General features: G+C 38.3%; 1 protein-coding gene across 17 annotated transcripts in view; it reads left to right on the forward strand.

Annotated features, from left to right (window-relative positions):
- CACNA1D (calcium voltage-gated channel subunit alpha1 D) overlaps positions 1 to 16,294 on the forward strand; it is a 427,078-nt gene that overhangs the window by 49,712 nt on the left and 361,072 nt on the right. The window lies entirely within an intron of this gene.

The raw sequence follows: 16,294 nt of genomic DNA on the forward strand, positions 1-16,294 counted from the left end.
CCTGCAAGGGATGGTGGGCTCCGCCCCCTGGAACTAAGATTGAACACGGCATCTTGAGCTGAGCTGCCTCTGGAATGGCTCAGTTGGTTGGAGCAGGGGCTCTCAACCACAAGGTTGCCGGTTCGATTCCTCAACTCCTGAAAGGGATGGTGGGCAGCACCCCCTGCAACTGAAATTGAACATGGCACCTGAGCTGAGCTGCCGCTGAGCTCTCGGATGGCTCAGTTGGTTGTAGCGTGTCCTCTCAACCACAAGGTTGCCGGTTCGACTCTCTCAAGGGATGGTGGGCTGTGCCCCCTGCAACTAGAAAACGGCAACTGGACCTGGAGCTGAGCTGCGCCCTCCACAACTAAGACTGAAAGGACAACAACTTGAAGCTGAATGGCACCCTCCACAACTAAGATTGAAAGGACAACAACTTGACTTGAAAGAAAAAAAGGCCTGGAAGTACACACTGTTCCCCCAATAAAGTCCTGTTCTCCTTCCCCAATTAAAAAAAAAAAAAAATGGAGATAGAAAACATAACAAAGAACCAGTCAGAAATAAGAATACAATAACTGAAATGAAGAATACATTAGAGAGAACCAATAATAGAGTAAATGAAGCAGATGATTGAATCAGCAATTTAAAAGATAAGGTAGCAAAAAAACACACAATCAGAACAGCAAAAAGAAAAATAAATCCAAAGGAATGAGGATAGTTTAAAGAGTCTCTGGGACAACATCAAGCATACCAACATTTACATCAATGGGGTACCTGAAATAGAAGAGAGAGAGCAAGGAGTTGAAAACCTATTTGAAGAAATAATGACAGAAAACTTCCTTAATCTGATGAAGTAAGTGTACATACAAACCCAGGAAGCACAGAGAGTCCCAAACAAGATGACCCCAAAGAGGCCCACACCAAGACACATCATAATTCAAATGCCAAAGGTTAAAAACAAAGAGAGAATCTTAAAAGCAGCAAGAGAAAAGCAGTTAGTTAGAAAAGCAGGAGCTCTGATAAGGCTGTCAGCTGATTTCTCAACAGAAACTTTGTAGGCCAGAAGGGATTGGCACAAAATATTCAGTCATTAAAAACAAGGACCTACAACCAAGATTCTACCCAGCAAAGCTATCATTTAGAATAGGACAGAAAAAGAGCTTCCCAGGCAAGAAAAAGCTAAGGAAGTTCATCACTACCAGACCAGTATTATGAAGAATCTTACAGGGACTTCTTTAAGATGAAAAAAAAAAAAGATAAAAAAATACCAATAATAAAATGGCAATAACTACATACTTATCAACAGTTACTTTAAATGTAAATGGATTAAACGCTCCAATCAAAAGGCAGGGTGGTTGAATAGATAAGAAAACAATCCCTTACATATGCTGTCTGCAAGAAGCTCACTTCAGATTGAAAGACACACACAGACTGAAAATAAAGTCATGGGAAAAAGGTATTTCATGAAACTGGAAACAAACAAACATACAAAAAAGAAAAAAAAAATCTGAGGTAGCAATACTTATACCAGACAAAATAGACTTTAAAACAAAGGCTACAATAACAGACAAAGAAGGACCCAGTAATCCCACTTCTAGGTATTTATTTGAAGAAACCCAAAACGTTACCTGGAGAGGATGAGTGCATCCATATTTTCATTACAGCATTGTCTACAATGACCAAGATGTGGAGGCAGTATGGGTGTCCATCAATGGATGAATGGATAAACAGTAAGTGATACATGTATACAATGGAATATTGCTCAGCCAGGGAAGGGAATATGTTCTTGCCAAGTGCGGTGACATGAATGGACCTGGAGGATATTGTGCTGAGTGGAGTATGTCAGACAGAGAAAGACAGATGAAATGTGACTTTGCTTATATGTGGAATCTGAAAAACAAAATAAACATGGGGTGGCCGGTTAGCTCAATTGGTTAGAGTGTGGTGCTAATAACACCAAGGTTGCAGGTTTGATTCCCGCATGGACCACTGTGAGCTGCGCCCTCCTTAAAAAAAAAAAAAGAACAAAATAAACAAACAAAACAGAAACAAACATAGATACAGAGAATATCTTGGTGGTTGCCAGATGGGAGGGGGGTTGGGGATGAATGAAAAAGGGGAAGGGATTAAGAAGTACAAAGTGGTAGTTACACAGTAGTCATGGGGATGTAGGGTTTAGCATAAGGATTATAGTCAATATATTGTAATAACTACATATGGTGTCAGATGGGTACTAGATTTATTGGGGTGATAGATGGGAGGGAGATTGGAGAGGAGGGTGAAAAAGGTGAAGGGATTAAAAAGTACAAAGTGGTAGTTACAAAATAATCATGTGGATATAAAGCATAGGGAATATAGTCAATAATATGGTAATAACTATGTATAGACGTGTCAGGGGATCACTTTTTAAATTGTATAAATGTCTAACCATATGCTGTATAGCTGAAATTAATATAAAATAATATTGAATGTCAATAAATAAATAGAAACATTAAAAAAAAGAAAAAGAAAGTGTGCTAAGTGGGTGAACTTTCTTCTGGCTAAATTGATAGGTTACTTACTTTTGAAGTGTGAAAGGGAAAAACAGTTACCTGAAAGAAACTCTGATCTCTGGAGCTAGCATGGCATGTCTTTGGGATTTTTCATTATCTTACTGACTGCTTGGTTTTGTGAACTGCTTCTCTTTACTCTTCTCCAAAGAAAACACAAGAATGCAAATTCGTTTTTAAAATTAAGTTGTTTTTCATGTTTCAAAAAGCGAACTTGTGTTAGTAACCATTCTCCGGGCCTCATTGTTTTTATGCAAAAATTAAGGGAGTATAGACAATGAAAGCATGCCAGAAAGATATGCTGGAAAACAGTTAAATACAGTAATACACTATTTCAAAAGAAGTAAAAGGCATTAAGAAAATGATAAAAAACATAAAAGAACATCATCAGAATTAGAAAAACTTACTAATGAGATAACAGAATTTGAGAAAGAAGTAGAAATAAAAGGAACAAAAAATAATTTTGGAAAATACTGCTATATCAGAAGGAACAACAAAACAGACAGAAGGCAAAAAAAAAAAAAAAAATTTAAAAATCAGAAAGAAATGAAGAGAGAAATAAAAAGGACTTGAGAGAAGTGACAAATACAGACTATAAGAAAGGTCCAGAATATGGCTAGTAGGAGGCCCTGGAGAGGAAGAAACCAAAGAACGAGAACAGAACAAGTGCTAAAGCTGAAAGCCAAGAAAACTTTCCTGAAATATTTCCTGGAATGTTTTGCACTAGAGGTTGGAAGAGCACACCATTTCCCTAAGGAAACCGACCCAGAACTACCAACACCAGGACATTTTCTAGGACAATTTCTGGACTTTAGAGAACAGTGAAAAATATCTTTGAGCACTTAAGGCACAAATAGCATGTGACTTATGAAAAAAAAAGAAATACATTGTTATCAGACTTTTGACAGCAAAGATTTATGCCAGAAGAAAATGGGGTAACATTCTTAAGATACACAAGGAAAGAAAATGTGAACAAAAAGTTTTATATCCAGTAAATTTACACAAATTGTGATCAATATGCAGGAACTTGGGGAATATTGTTCTCATGGGTCTTTATTAAAGTGTCTACTAGAGATCAAGTCCACCACAAAGATTAGAGAAACATTGACACAGGAACTGGTGGTAACATGAAATATATGGTGCTCGTAGAGCTAAGACTTAATGAGGGTTAAAAGAGGGAGCTTATAACATGTAAAGGTTATACGATCTGTCAACATAGATCTAGTACAACCATTAAAAAAGAAGAGAGAATACGATTAGCTTAAGGAAAAAAGATTAACTGTTTTCTCTAATAATAATTTGTGGTGGTAGTATTATTACTGTCATTCTGAGATTGTTGTACAATTATTATAGGTTAGAGCAAATGATGGCATATTCTATCATCCCCTGGGAGCTTGGGAACGAGGATTCTCAGTATGGAAGAAAGGAAATGCAGTCCTCTAGTAACAATCCTCCAGTGCCCAGATTGTGGTCTTGAAATACTATGTTCCATGAAAAGAAATGAGGGTTTCTTGGAGAAATGCCTGATTCTAGGTCTGGAGTAGGAAATATACAAGATGAACTGGACCATTTTTGACCTACCACAAGGCAGCGAGGCTATCAAAGACCATTAGAGTGGTGGACAAAAGGCTCAGGGGTCATCTTGAAGAGGCTCCCACAGGTCAAAGGTGAAACAATTTGAACCTTAATGAGGATATTGTTTAAATATGTTTAAATCCATGATTTCATAATAATAACTAAAAAAACCCCTAACTGGTCATCTTCTGAGGATAACAGATAACTTCATTAGTGTGAAAACTGTGTGACTGAAAACCAAGAATTGACTTTCTTTTGCCTTTCCTTTATACACTGTGCAAGTGGGTAACCAAATAGTAGATGAAGGGAAACATCTCTTTCTAAAATTATTCCACCCAATAAATGAAAATAATGAGATAAAATATCACCATCTTAATTATCTCAAATGAATTAACGAACCTAGGCATTCATCACAAATAACTGTCCACATTAAAAAAAGTGAAACGCAGACGTTATGTACCTCCAGGTGAAAGAACACACTACCACTTCATCTTGCCAAAGGCATAGAATGAGTTGCATCCATCCTCTGTATCTAGTGGCTGATTAGCAGGAAATACAGAGGGTAGAGGAACTTGCTGACCTGCACCGTGACTAAGCAGCCATCACAGTCTAGACTGCAGGAAACTTCAAAGGTGAAACAGCCTCGGTCCTTCAACAGATACATTGTTAGGGAAAGAAAGGGACAGGAGGGGATATACCACGTTAAAAAAAGGGAGCAAACTAAACTACTGTGCACACCTGGGTGATAAAACCATACAACAACACAAGAAAGTGATTATATTTTAGAGGGAGAGAGGAAGGCTGTGATTAGTATGGAGAATAGTTCATCAAGTGCTTTATCATTAACATCTTACTATACTTGCTTTATCACATATGTAGCCAACTATCTATTCATCCATCCGTTTTATTTTTGGATGCACTTCAAAGTAAATTACAGATACTTGTATACTTCCCCTTAAGTACTGTAATACAATTAACTAAAGTTCAATATTTACTTACAGTTTTTACGTAAAATTTACATAAAATAAAACAAAAGTTGAAGCATAACTTCACTGAGTTTTGATAAATGCATAAGCCCTGTAACTCAAATTCCTATCAAGGTATACATTGTTACCCTGGAATGTCCCTCATGTTCTTTCCAATTCTCTAAAATCTCAATGTATTTTTCCTCAAATAATCAAATTCAAGAATGAAATTGATTTCCTTTTGAGTGAAATGAAAAAAAGTTTTTGCATGCTTTACATCCTCTCTACACCCCTGACATTGCCAATTTTTGTAGATATACTCCAGGATTATTGTTAATAGTAGCACTGAGAGGCAGTAGAGAATGGTAGTTAAGATTCTGGAGCCAGGCTGCCTGAGTTTGAATCTCAGCTCTGTCCCTCATCAACAGTGTGATATTCCTTACTTAATTCCTCTGCCTCAGTTTCCTCCTTTGAAAGATGGAGATAATAATACCTTCATCAAAGGGTGGTTGTGAGGATTAAGTGAGGTAATACGTGCAAAGCGCTTACAACAGTATGCCACACATAGTAAACAAGATATAATTACATGCTTTTATTGTTATTAAATTACCATTTTACATTGTGTATTATTTCTTTCAAGAACTATTTGGACAATTGCCTTCAGATTTAAAATTACATTAACGTAAATTATATTAACAAGAATTATTTAGACTTAACTAGATTTGAGGGTCGATTAGAGGCATCCAATGACTTAACTATGGGTTGTCCATGTAATCTAGAGCCATTTGTTCTAGTATCCTCCAGAGACCATGCATTTAACATAGATCCCATGTGGCCTGGAGGAAGCCACGTACCTTCCTTTTCTCTTTAGTTTCCTCTGCTATGAGATGTGAGGAATACCATAGATTCATATAGGAGATTCATCAGACTCATTGCAGGAACTGCTTGGTTGTACATTAGATTACTCATGTGAAAACCTGTGGAGGTCTCCTGGAAATCAATACTCTATAAATGCCCATGATTGTTGCCACTTATCATTCTCCAAGTGAGTCGGTCCTTTTCATTACCCAGGCACATGAACTTTAGCAGCTGGGGTCAGCCTGCAGATGACCCGTTACTGGTGTCTCCATTTCTCTTCTTCCTTGAGTCATCCTTCCCACGGATGCCCCCATCTCCACCACCATCTCCCAGCCATTTCTCCTGTTTGATATGGTCAGCAGCCGTTACCACCAGTCCAGCCCACCCAGGACTCTTACAGGGCTGGATCTCCCTTTTCTCTGTGAGACAGCAGGACGACTTATACCATTTCTTTGAAATAGTTAGCTTTACAGCTATGGAATTTAGCAAAGTCATTTGGAATTCTGTTTGATTTTTATCTTGTGCATGTTTACTCCAATGTGATCAGACTCTGAGGTTTACTGACAGAACGTGCAGCAGATACTTTATTCCATCAAATGGATTTCTTGATAAAGTTAAAATAACTCATTTTCGAGGCTCCTTAATCTCTCCTTTCTCTCTGACAAGAGACTCTACCTTTAAAGTAGAAAAACACATCAAAGCTGTCAATATTTACTGTCTTATTAAGTCAGAGTGAATATTAACTTTTATTTTATAGTCCATATGTTCTCTGCATATATGATAAAGACCTATCAAAATCATGTTAAAATTTTCAAAGATTCAGTAGAATCTTATACACACTTGACATTAAATTTTAAGAATGTTTAATGTATGAAAATACGAATTCATAGTAATTCTAGCAAACTGGAAGAAAACAAGCCTAAGAAGGGGCTCCAAAATACATCTATGTTCTTCTTCAATCGACAGAAATTCCAGTAAGTCATCTCTGCAGAAGGTTTACACTTGTCCCTCCCTCTCTGTTGTTTCTCTCCTGATAGTCTGCCCTTTGTCTCTACTGGGCTCCTTATTATTGTCTATACCCAGGAGACACTCCAGGTTATATTCTCATGGCTGACCATGCTATACAATAAAGAAGCAGCTATATTGTCAGGTATGCCTCTTTATCTTCCACTTGCATGAGCTCACACATCACAGACATGTATGTTTCTTACAGGCAAGGGTATCTTATCCTTAGAGATAAACAGAAAACTAACCTTACCTCCTATCTCCCATCTGGTCTGTGAAATTCTGGGTGTTTATGTTCTCATTGTCACCTCTAGATCTAACTTACTGTTCCTCTGAACTCTAGATTTCAGCCGAATCTCACCTATCGGGTCTCTTTCCTTGATGCTTGCCTAGACATGGAACACAACACCTTTGCTTTGTACGTCTCAAAATGCCACGCACAAAAAGCATTGTGTGTAACAGTTTTAGAACTACGCGGTAAACATTTTAAAAACGTAGTTATCAGAGACTCCTATCATTCATCCACATTTCTCCACGGGTGTCCCCTCCTTCCTGTCACATTGCTCTGCTCTTATCTCTGCCACTTCTCTTTTCTTACTTTTCCACCCAATCTTATCACCAAGTTTCTCTTTATTTCTCGGACAGAGGAGTTTAGCTATCTCTCGGTTTCCCAGTTTTCTTTCAAGTCATGACTGAAGCCTCACTTTTGGGCACCTAAATCAATTATATTGCTATGCAAAGTCCATGTTTCTGGAGAGAATTGTGTCACTTTCTTCAGGTCAGAAGAGATTACAGTCACAAATATTTTTAAATAGTAATGTTTATTTTTTCCCCTCTACCACTTAACATAGCAGCCAGAAGTTGACTAAGATTGTGTTGTAATTTTTGCTAGCAACTGATCTTTTCTTAGTTGATTCTCTTTTTTCAATTCTAAAGTGAAGCACTGTAGAAGGCCTTGGTTCTACCTTACGGCAATCAGAATTGACAATCTGAAAACACTAGATTGACTTTATGGCGTTATTGCTTTTTATTATACATAGTGCGTCTGTGGAGATTTTTCTGCATATAACCTAATCACTTTTTTATATAATTGAGTGGTAATATCTTGATTTAATAATACAAATTTATTAAAATTGATTTGGGCTGCTGGTTCTGGAACAAGATGGAGTATATGCAGTTTTCCCTGATTCTTTCCTCTAAATATAAATAAATACACTTGGAATTATTGAACAGACAATGATAAAGGGACTCTGAGAGCGAGAAAGAAGCAGCAGACTGGTAGGAAACCGTAGGATGCAAGGAATGACACCGTGGTGAGTTTCCTGGGTTTTCTATTTGTCTCCCATACACCCTTGGCCTGGCTGCCAGAGATGCTTGCGATCTGGAACCACCAACAAGCATAAACAAAAGAACCCAAGAAAAGCCTGCTCTCTCTTGTCAAAGGACCAGGAGAGGGAAGCCCAACAGAGACCCAGTGGGGAGCTACAACCCATTTTACATCCCAGACCAGTAGGCAGTCCTGTCTGTTGGCAACAGTCGCACCAGAATCCCAGGCCATCTGGCACTGGCAGGCAGTCTGATATGAACACAGCGTCAGGAGCAATAAAGCCTGTGTGTCCCTGCCCTCTACCTAGTGGCACAAGGAGACCCAAACCCAGTGGTTTCTGCTCTGTCCCCTCCCTCTAGAAGGACACCCAATGACAGCACGTGGCCGAAGGAAGTGCCTTCTGCCCCTGCAGACTGCACCAGCAGGAATTGTGCAGGAATCCTACGCAGCACAGGAAGAACAAATGGCACTGCGTTAGCATTGTAAGGGCTCTCAAACTAAACTGTCACTGGAACTAAAGCCCACAAAGTAGGCCAGAACTTACAGGCTAAACCTAAACAGAGTCACAGTCTGATAAAAGAGGTTCTTGTAACGGGTTTAAATGGGATCAAGAGTCTCCTAACATTATAACCAAAATATCCAGTGATAAAAGAAATCACTCATCATACCATGAACCAGGAAAACCACAATTTGAATGAGAAAAGACAATCAACTGATGCCAATATTCTGATGAATCAGACATTGGAATTTATGACCTGGATTTTAAAGCAACCATCCTAAAAATGCTTCGACAATGAATTATAGATTCTCTCGAAATGAGTGAAAAAATAGAAAATGTCAGCAAAGAAAAAACTTACAAAAAAAGAACCAAGTGGAAATCACAGAATTGAAAAATCCAATAATTGAAATAACTCACTGAATATACTTAATAATGGAATGGAAATAACCGAGGATAGAATCAGTGAACGTGAAGACAGAGCAATAGAATCTATTCAATCTGAACAACAGAAAGAAAATAGACCGAAAAGAAATGAACAGAGTTTCAGAGATCTGTGGGACATGGATGGAAGAGCAAACATTTGTATTATCAGAGTCCTAGAAGGAGGGGAGGAAATCGACGGTGCTGAAAGAGTATTATTATTATTATTATTATTATTATTATTTTTAAAGATTTTATTGGGGAAGGGGAACAGGACTTTATTGGGGAACAGTGTGTACTTCCAGGCTTTTTTCCAAGTCAAGTTGTTGTCCTTTCAATCTTAGTTGTGGAGGGCGCAGCTCAGCTCCAGGTCCAGTTGCTGTTTTCTAGTTGCAGGGGGCGCAGCCCAGCATACCTTGCGGGAGTCGAACCAGCAACCTTGTGGTTGAGAGGATGCCCTCCAACCAACTGAGCCATCTGGGAGCTCAGCAGCAGCTCAGCTCAAGGTGCCGTGTTCAATCTTAGTTGCAGGGGGCAGAGCCCACCATCCCTTGCGGGACTCAAGGAGTTGAACCGGCAACCTTGTGGTTGAGAGCCCATAGCCCATGTGGGAATCGAACCGGCAGCCTTCGGAGTTAGGAGCCCGGAGCTCCAACGGCCTGAGCCACCGGGCCGGCCCCATTGTTATTTTTTTATACACCCACATAACCACCACCCAGATCTATTTTTTTAAAAATTGGAGGACAGTGTGTTTCTCCAGGGCCCATCAACTCCAGTCATTGTGCTTCAATCTGGTTGTGGAGGGTGCAGCTCAGCTCCAAGTCCAGTCACCATTTTCAATCTTTAGTTGTAGGGGACGCAGCCCACCATCCCATGCGGGAATTGAACCGGCAACCCTGTTGTTGAGAGCTCGTGCTCTAGCTGAGCCATCTGGCCGCCCCAAGAATATTATTAATAGAAGAAAAGATGGTTGAAAACTTCCTAAATTTAGTAAAAGACTTAAACTTACATATTCAAGAAGTGAGTTAACCCCAAATAGGATAAACAAAGAAATCTATACCAACTTCTGAAATCTACCAACTTAAAAAAATTATTTAAGTATAGTTGCCTTATAATAGATTAGTTTCAGAGGCACAACACAGTGATTTAACATTTATAATCCTTACGTTATGATCACCACAATAAGTCTAGTAATCGTCTGTCACCCTACAAAGTTATTATAATATCGATTATTGGCCCTGTGCCATACATTACATACCCACGACTTTATTATTATTATTATTATTATTATTATTATTATTTCTTGAGGTTTGTACCTCTTATTTTCCTATAGCCTTTCACTCATTCCTCCAACCCCTCCCCTCTGGCAACAATAAGTTTGTTTTATGTACCTATGAGTCTGTTTCTGTTTTGTTTTATTTGCTTGTTTCTTTTGCTTTTTCAGATTCCACATATATGTGAAATCATGTGGTATTTGTCTTTCTCTGACTTATTTCACTTGGTATAATATCTTTTAGCTCCATCCATATTGTCACAAATGGCAAGATGAAATCTACCAGCTTCTGGAAACCAAAAAAGAACAAAATCTTAAAAATATCCAAAGAGAAGTAACACATTACCTATAGAAGAACACCAATTTAAATGACAGCAGATTTCTCTTCTGAAACCATGGGGTCCTGGGTGAAGTGGCTCAGCATTTTTCAGGTGCTGAGAGAAAAGAATTGCCAACCCCAAATCCTATATTCTGACAGATTTTCCTTCAGGAATGAGGGGGAAATAATGACATTCTCAAACAAAGGAAAATTAAAAAGAATTTGTTGCTAGCAAACCTACCTTTAAAGAAAGCTCTACAAACACACACAACAAATAATAACAGAAGGAGGCTGGGACCTTCAGAAAGGACAGAAAAAACAATGGAATGGGTAAAAATATATGTAAACAAAATATGTTATAACATCATCTGATGTGGTGCCCAATATATGTAGAGGAAATACCTAATATTTAAAAATGGGGAGAATAAAGCAACCTAAATGAAAGTAAGTTTTCTACATGTCACTTGACTTGAAAACGTTAACACCAGGAGGCTGTGATAAGTTTTGTGTGTGTGTGTGTGTGTGTGTGTGTGTGTGTGTAGTAATACCTAAAGCAACAAACAAAAAACTATAAAATGATACACTAAAAACATTATAAACAAAAAAAATGGAACTCTAAAATATTTACCCAAAAGAATTGAATAAATGCCCCAAAGAATTGAAAGCAGGGACTCGAACAGATAGATATTTGTACACCAATGTTCACAGCAGCATTATTCACAATAGACAAAGGTGAGAACACCGCAAGTGTCCATCAATGACTGCATGGATAAAAAATGTGGTATCTGCATACAATGGAATATTATTCAGCCATTAAAAAGGAAGGAAATTCTGACACATACTACGACATGGATGAAACTTGAAGACATGCTAAGTGATATAAGTCAAACACAAAAGAACAAGTATTGTATGATTCTACTTATATGAGGTATGTAGAATAGTCGAGTTCATAGAGACAGAAAGTAGAACAGTGCTTACCGGGGGTTGGGAGAAGGGGGAAAATTGGAGGTTATTGCTTAATGGTGACAGAGGGGTTTTTTTTGAGCAATGAAAGGGTTTTGGAAATAGATAGTGGTGATGGTTGTGCAAGATAATGAATGTAATTAATATTAATGCCACTGAATTATGCACTTAAAATGATAAAAATGGCAATATATATATATATATATATATATATATATATATATATATATATATATATATATCTCACAATAAAAAGAATGTAGTTGGAATATGCAGACCCTATATAGCCCACTGGCAGGAGTTGGTAAGGGGGAAGAAACAGATTAGTCATTACTGTCCTTTACTGGCCTGTAGTAGAGGTTCTGTACTCAGGTAGGTCTCCTGAGCAGCCTGTGTTTAACGGGACCTTAAACAATTAAGAAAAGGCAGGGAAAGAAAAGCTGCTTTCTGAACTGTCAGACTGGAGGATTTTTAAGTCGAACTTCAGTTCTCAGCCGCCAAGTCGGCTGAACCTGTTGTAAGCTGGTGAGTGGGGAGAGCTCTGCATCACTTCTTTTCCCTCCTGTGTTTTTCAGGTACAAATCTGATTATCAGCTGTGGAGTGATAAAGTAGATGTACTGATCTAGGAAAGAGAGAAAGAGCTCAGTGTGTTCAGCCAGGGCTGCTGGAACCCCTCACGTTGACCTTATCTGACTCCAATCCCTTTGTGCTCATTCATTTAGTAAGTCGATGTCCTTGAGCTATCTGCCATCTCAGTAAAGTGAGGTGTTCAGTGTTCACTTCACCAGGGGGTCAGTGTGTCAAACCCTAGGTGACTGGGGACACTGGAGAAGTGGTCTAACACAGGAAGTGCATTCCTTCACCCAGACCCAGATTCCCAGCGCCCCTTAGATTGCACAAAGAAGGCTATTTTGATGGACTTTTGAGCTGAATTATCCCTGACGTTCAGCTGGTGAAAGATTAATTTGACCTTAGCCAAATAAAAAAAACAGGAGAACATTAACATAACTTGTGAGGCATCAAATATACCATTTTCAAGAACAAGATCCCTTATATATAAACATTATGCACATGTTTATGTTGAACTATTAAATGTGTTAGTTATGTACTTAGACATTATGTATGGTTTTAATATATCCGAGTGTGTTGAATCCCATGCAATTTGTACCAAAGAAAACATTTAATATTATGCATTGCTAGCTGGGAGATCACTCATTCATTCATTAAGCCTCTAATCTGTCAGTATGTGCAAGGTTCTCTGCTATGCCTTGAATCCAGATCTGAAAGCACTCTCCCTCTCATCTCATCCTTACTGCTATCAGGATGTCAGAAACGGGACTAACCTGGGAGGCCTTGGCAGGATGTCTTACACTGCACAAAAGCTGCTTGCTGTTCTCGAGCAAAGTCTAAGATTGCTTTACTGACCTCCCAGGAATTTAGAGAACAAAGTAACAAGATGTTGGTGTTTCGTATTTGATGTTCTTTAAATTATATCAGTAAAGGGTTTTAATAATTTTCCACATCACCAAGCATTTTCTCTTAAACGTCCCTTGAAAGCAGATGGGCTTTATCTTCTGCCATAGAGTGGAACCTGAGATACCGATATGAATTGGCTTGCTCAAATTATCAACAGAATTGGAGATCCCAGGTGCCGAGAAGAAGGCATCTCATTCATTCTTCAAGGACCTGACCGTCTCCTCTCTTGTGAGAAGCCTTCCTTCATCTCCCGGTCACTCCTGTTCTCTCCTACCTCTTTCCCACAGAACCAACTCTCCATGCTCTTGTGTCACACTGGTTTGTACTGTCTCATTTCCACTAGATGTAGGCTCTGGGAGCGTGTAACACATAGTGGCCTCCTATGGCAATGCTTTTCTACCAGTTTGCTCTCTTCCCCCTTCCAAAATGTATCTGTGCTTTTTTATGTCTCATCTTGTGAGGGAGAGTGACTTTCCCAAAACACATTTTGTTGATATTAAGATTAGGATTGGCTGTTCTTGGGACAAAGACTCCTGTTTGTGTCCTGTAACCTAAAGAAGCAATTCTCCTTTTGCAGAGGCCTTGAAACACTTGAGAGAAAGACAGAGAATTAATGTCTAGCAAGAAAACATGGTTTTCTTTTAAAATATTTATTATAAAAATCTGATACATACCTAAATATGTGTATATGTAAACACACAAACGTGCATGTAAATTATGAAGTTTCATAATAAAATGAATACCAACGAAGCTGATACACAACTTAATAACAAAACATAACGAATACTGTTGAAACTATCTTTGAATGTCTCCTTAATTTTATTCCTCTGCTTCCCAATCTCCTCCACAGTGAACCACTGTCCTGAATTTTGTGTTTATCGTTTCCTTACTCTTCTTTATAATACATTTCACAAAACAATGCATTGTTCAGTTTTACATTTTTGAACAGCATTTTTTTTGTATCTTAATTTCTTTTTATTCAGCATTTTATTTTTTAGATTTAAATGTTGTGGGTAGTTGTACTGTAATTAATTTGTCACTGCTGTGTCATATTCCATTATGTGAATATTCTGCAGTGGTTTTAACTTAACCATACTCTTGTTGAGGGACACTTTCGTTATTTCCAGGTTTTACTAATACTGCTGCTAGAACATTCTTGTCAATGTCTCTTGGTGACCAAGAGTTTCTCTAAGGTATTTGGCATTCTTGGTTTGATTTACTCTGAAATCTAGTTCTTGCCATTCCGCTGATCTGCTTTGTATTGGAGGAGGCTGACTCCTATCGGCTGAGTGTTTCAGGCTTTTCTGTCAGCTGGGTTTAGCAAGTGGAAGGTATTGTGGGGAGATTGAAGGTCACAAGGAAGAGAGAAGCCACGTGTTTCTCCCCTTTTCTGGAAGTGACAGTGGCTGAGTCTTCTCTCGGCTCTAGGTTCTGGACAGACCACTGTGGTCCTAGCTTCTGCCAGGCGACTGGTGTCCACGTGTTTCTATAACATTGCTTTCTTCCTTTATCCCTCTGCCTAGGAGGCATCAAGCTTTTCCTGTAAAGGACAAGGGAGTAAATATTTTAGGCTTTGCAGATCATACAGTCTCTGTTGGAATTACTCAACTCTGTGAATGGTGTGGCTGTGTTCCAGTAAGACTTTATTTCCAAAAGCTGGAAAACAATTATATGAGACTGATAATTGTTCTACAAATTCCTGGGGCTCAGTTCACTTTTCTTGAGTTCTGTTCTTTTCTCTTTTTAAGCTTGGATTACTTTTATTGATCTGTCTTCAAGTTTGCTAATATTTTCTTCTTGTATCAAGCCTATCCAGTGAACTTTTCATTTCAGTTATTGTTCTCTTCAATTCTACAGTTTCCATTTGGATCTTTAAAACAATTTTGTTCTATTGACGAGATTTCCCATCTGTTCACTCAGTAAGACCATCCTGGAACATACTCATAGCTGCTTAACCTTGTCTGCTAAATCCAACATCTGTGCCATCTCAGGGTCACATTCTCCAGTTTCTTCGCATGTCTAATACTTTTGAATTGCATCGTGGAAATTGTTGCTGATACTGGATTTCGTTATCTTCATCTGCAGAGTGATTTTTTGTTCCACCAGGTAGTTCAATTACTGGGGGGTCACCTTGAATTGTGCAGAATTAGTTTTATGCTTTGTTAGGATAGATTTCTGCAAAGCCCATATCACGGCAAGCCCACTCCCAACCCCTTGACCTCGGCAGGGCTCGAATTCCAAAACTATGTCTCCCCCACAGATCTTGTCAGGCCACTGAGCTACCTTTTTCTTGTTATTGTTTATATATTCTAGATACAAATCCTTTGTTCCTCAGATGTGTTGCAAATACATCCTCTCAGATTATGGCTTGCCTTTTCATTTTCTTTATGATATCTTTGAGTATAGGAGTTATTAATTTTAATGTAGTAAAATTTTTCAATTTTTTTGAAGATTAGCACTTTTCCCATATTCTTTAGGACATTTTTTCCTATTCCAAAGCCATAAAGATAATCTCTTCTAAAAATTTCAGTTTGTCTTTCCCAGTTAAATATTTAAAGCATCTGGAATTGATTTTTATACCTGGTGTGAGGTAGGAATCCAATTTAATTTTTCCATGTGGATAATCAGGGATCTCAGCACCGTTCAGAGTCCATCTTTTCCCCCCGTGAGATAGTGTCACTTTGAGATATACTACATGTCTATACCTGCATGTCAGTGTTTCCAGTTGTCTTTATTCTGTTCCACTGGTCGCTTTGTTAATCTGAGTGCCCATAAACATTGCCTTAATTATTATAATTTTATAAGTATTGATAGCTGGTGAAAAAGTCTCCACATATTATTGTTCCCTGTCAGGAGTGTTTTGGCTATACTTTGATCTTTGCTCTTCCATAAGTATTGCTCTTCCATAAGCTTGTCAAATTCCTGTTTATTAGAGATCTATCATGTTTCTAAGCTAAAGAAGAGTAGTTAGAATATGTGACATGGTTTTTGTTTATAATGAGCTTACGTTCAAATAGCAGAAAGGACTAACAGACATGACCAGTGAATAGCATATGATGGCATGTAAAGCGCAGAATTGTGT

This window comes from Rhinolophus sinicus, chromosome 5 (genome assembly GCF_057876585.1).
Source record: "Rhinolophus sinicus isolate RSI-liver-muscle chromosome 5, RSI-T2T, whole genome shotgun sequence".
NCBI lineage: Eukaryota > Metazoa > Chordata > Mammalia > Chiroptera > Rhinolophidae > Rhinolophus > Rhinolophus sinicus.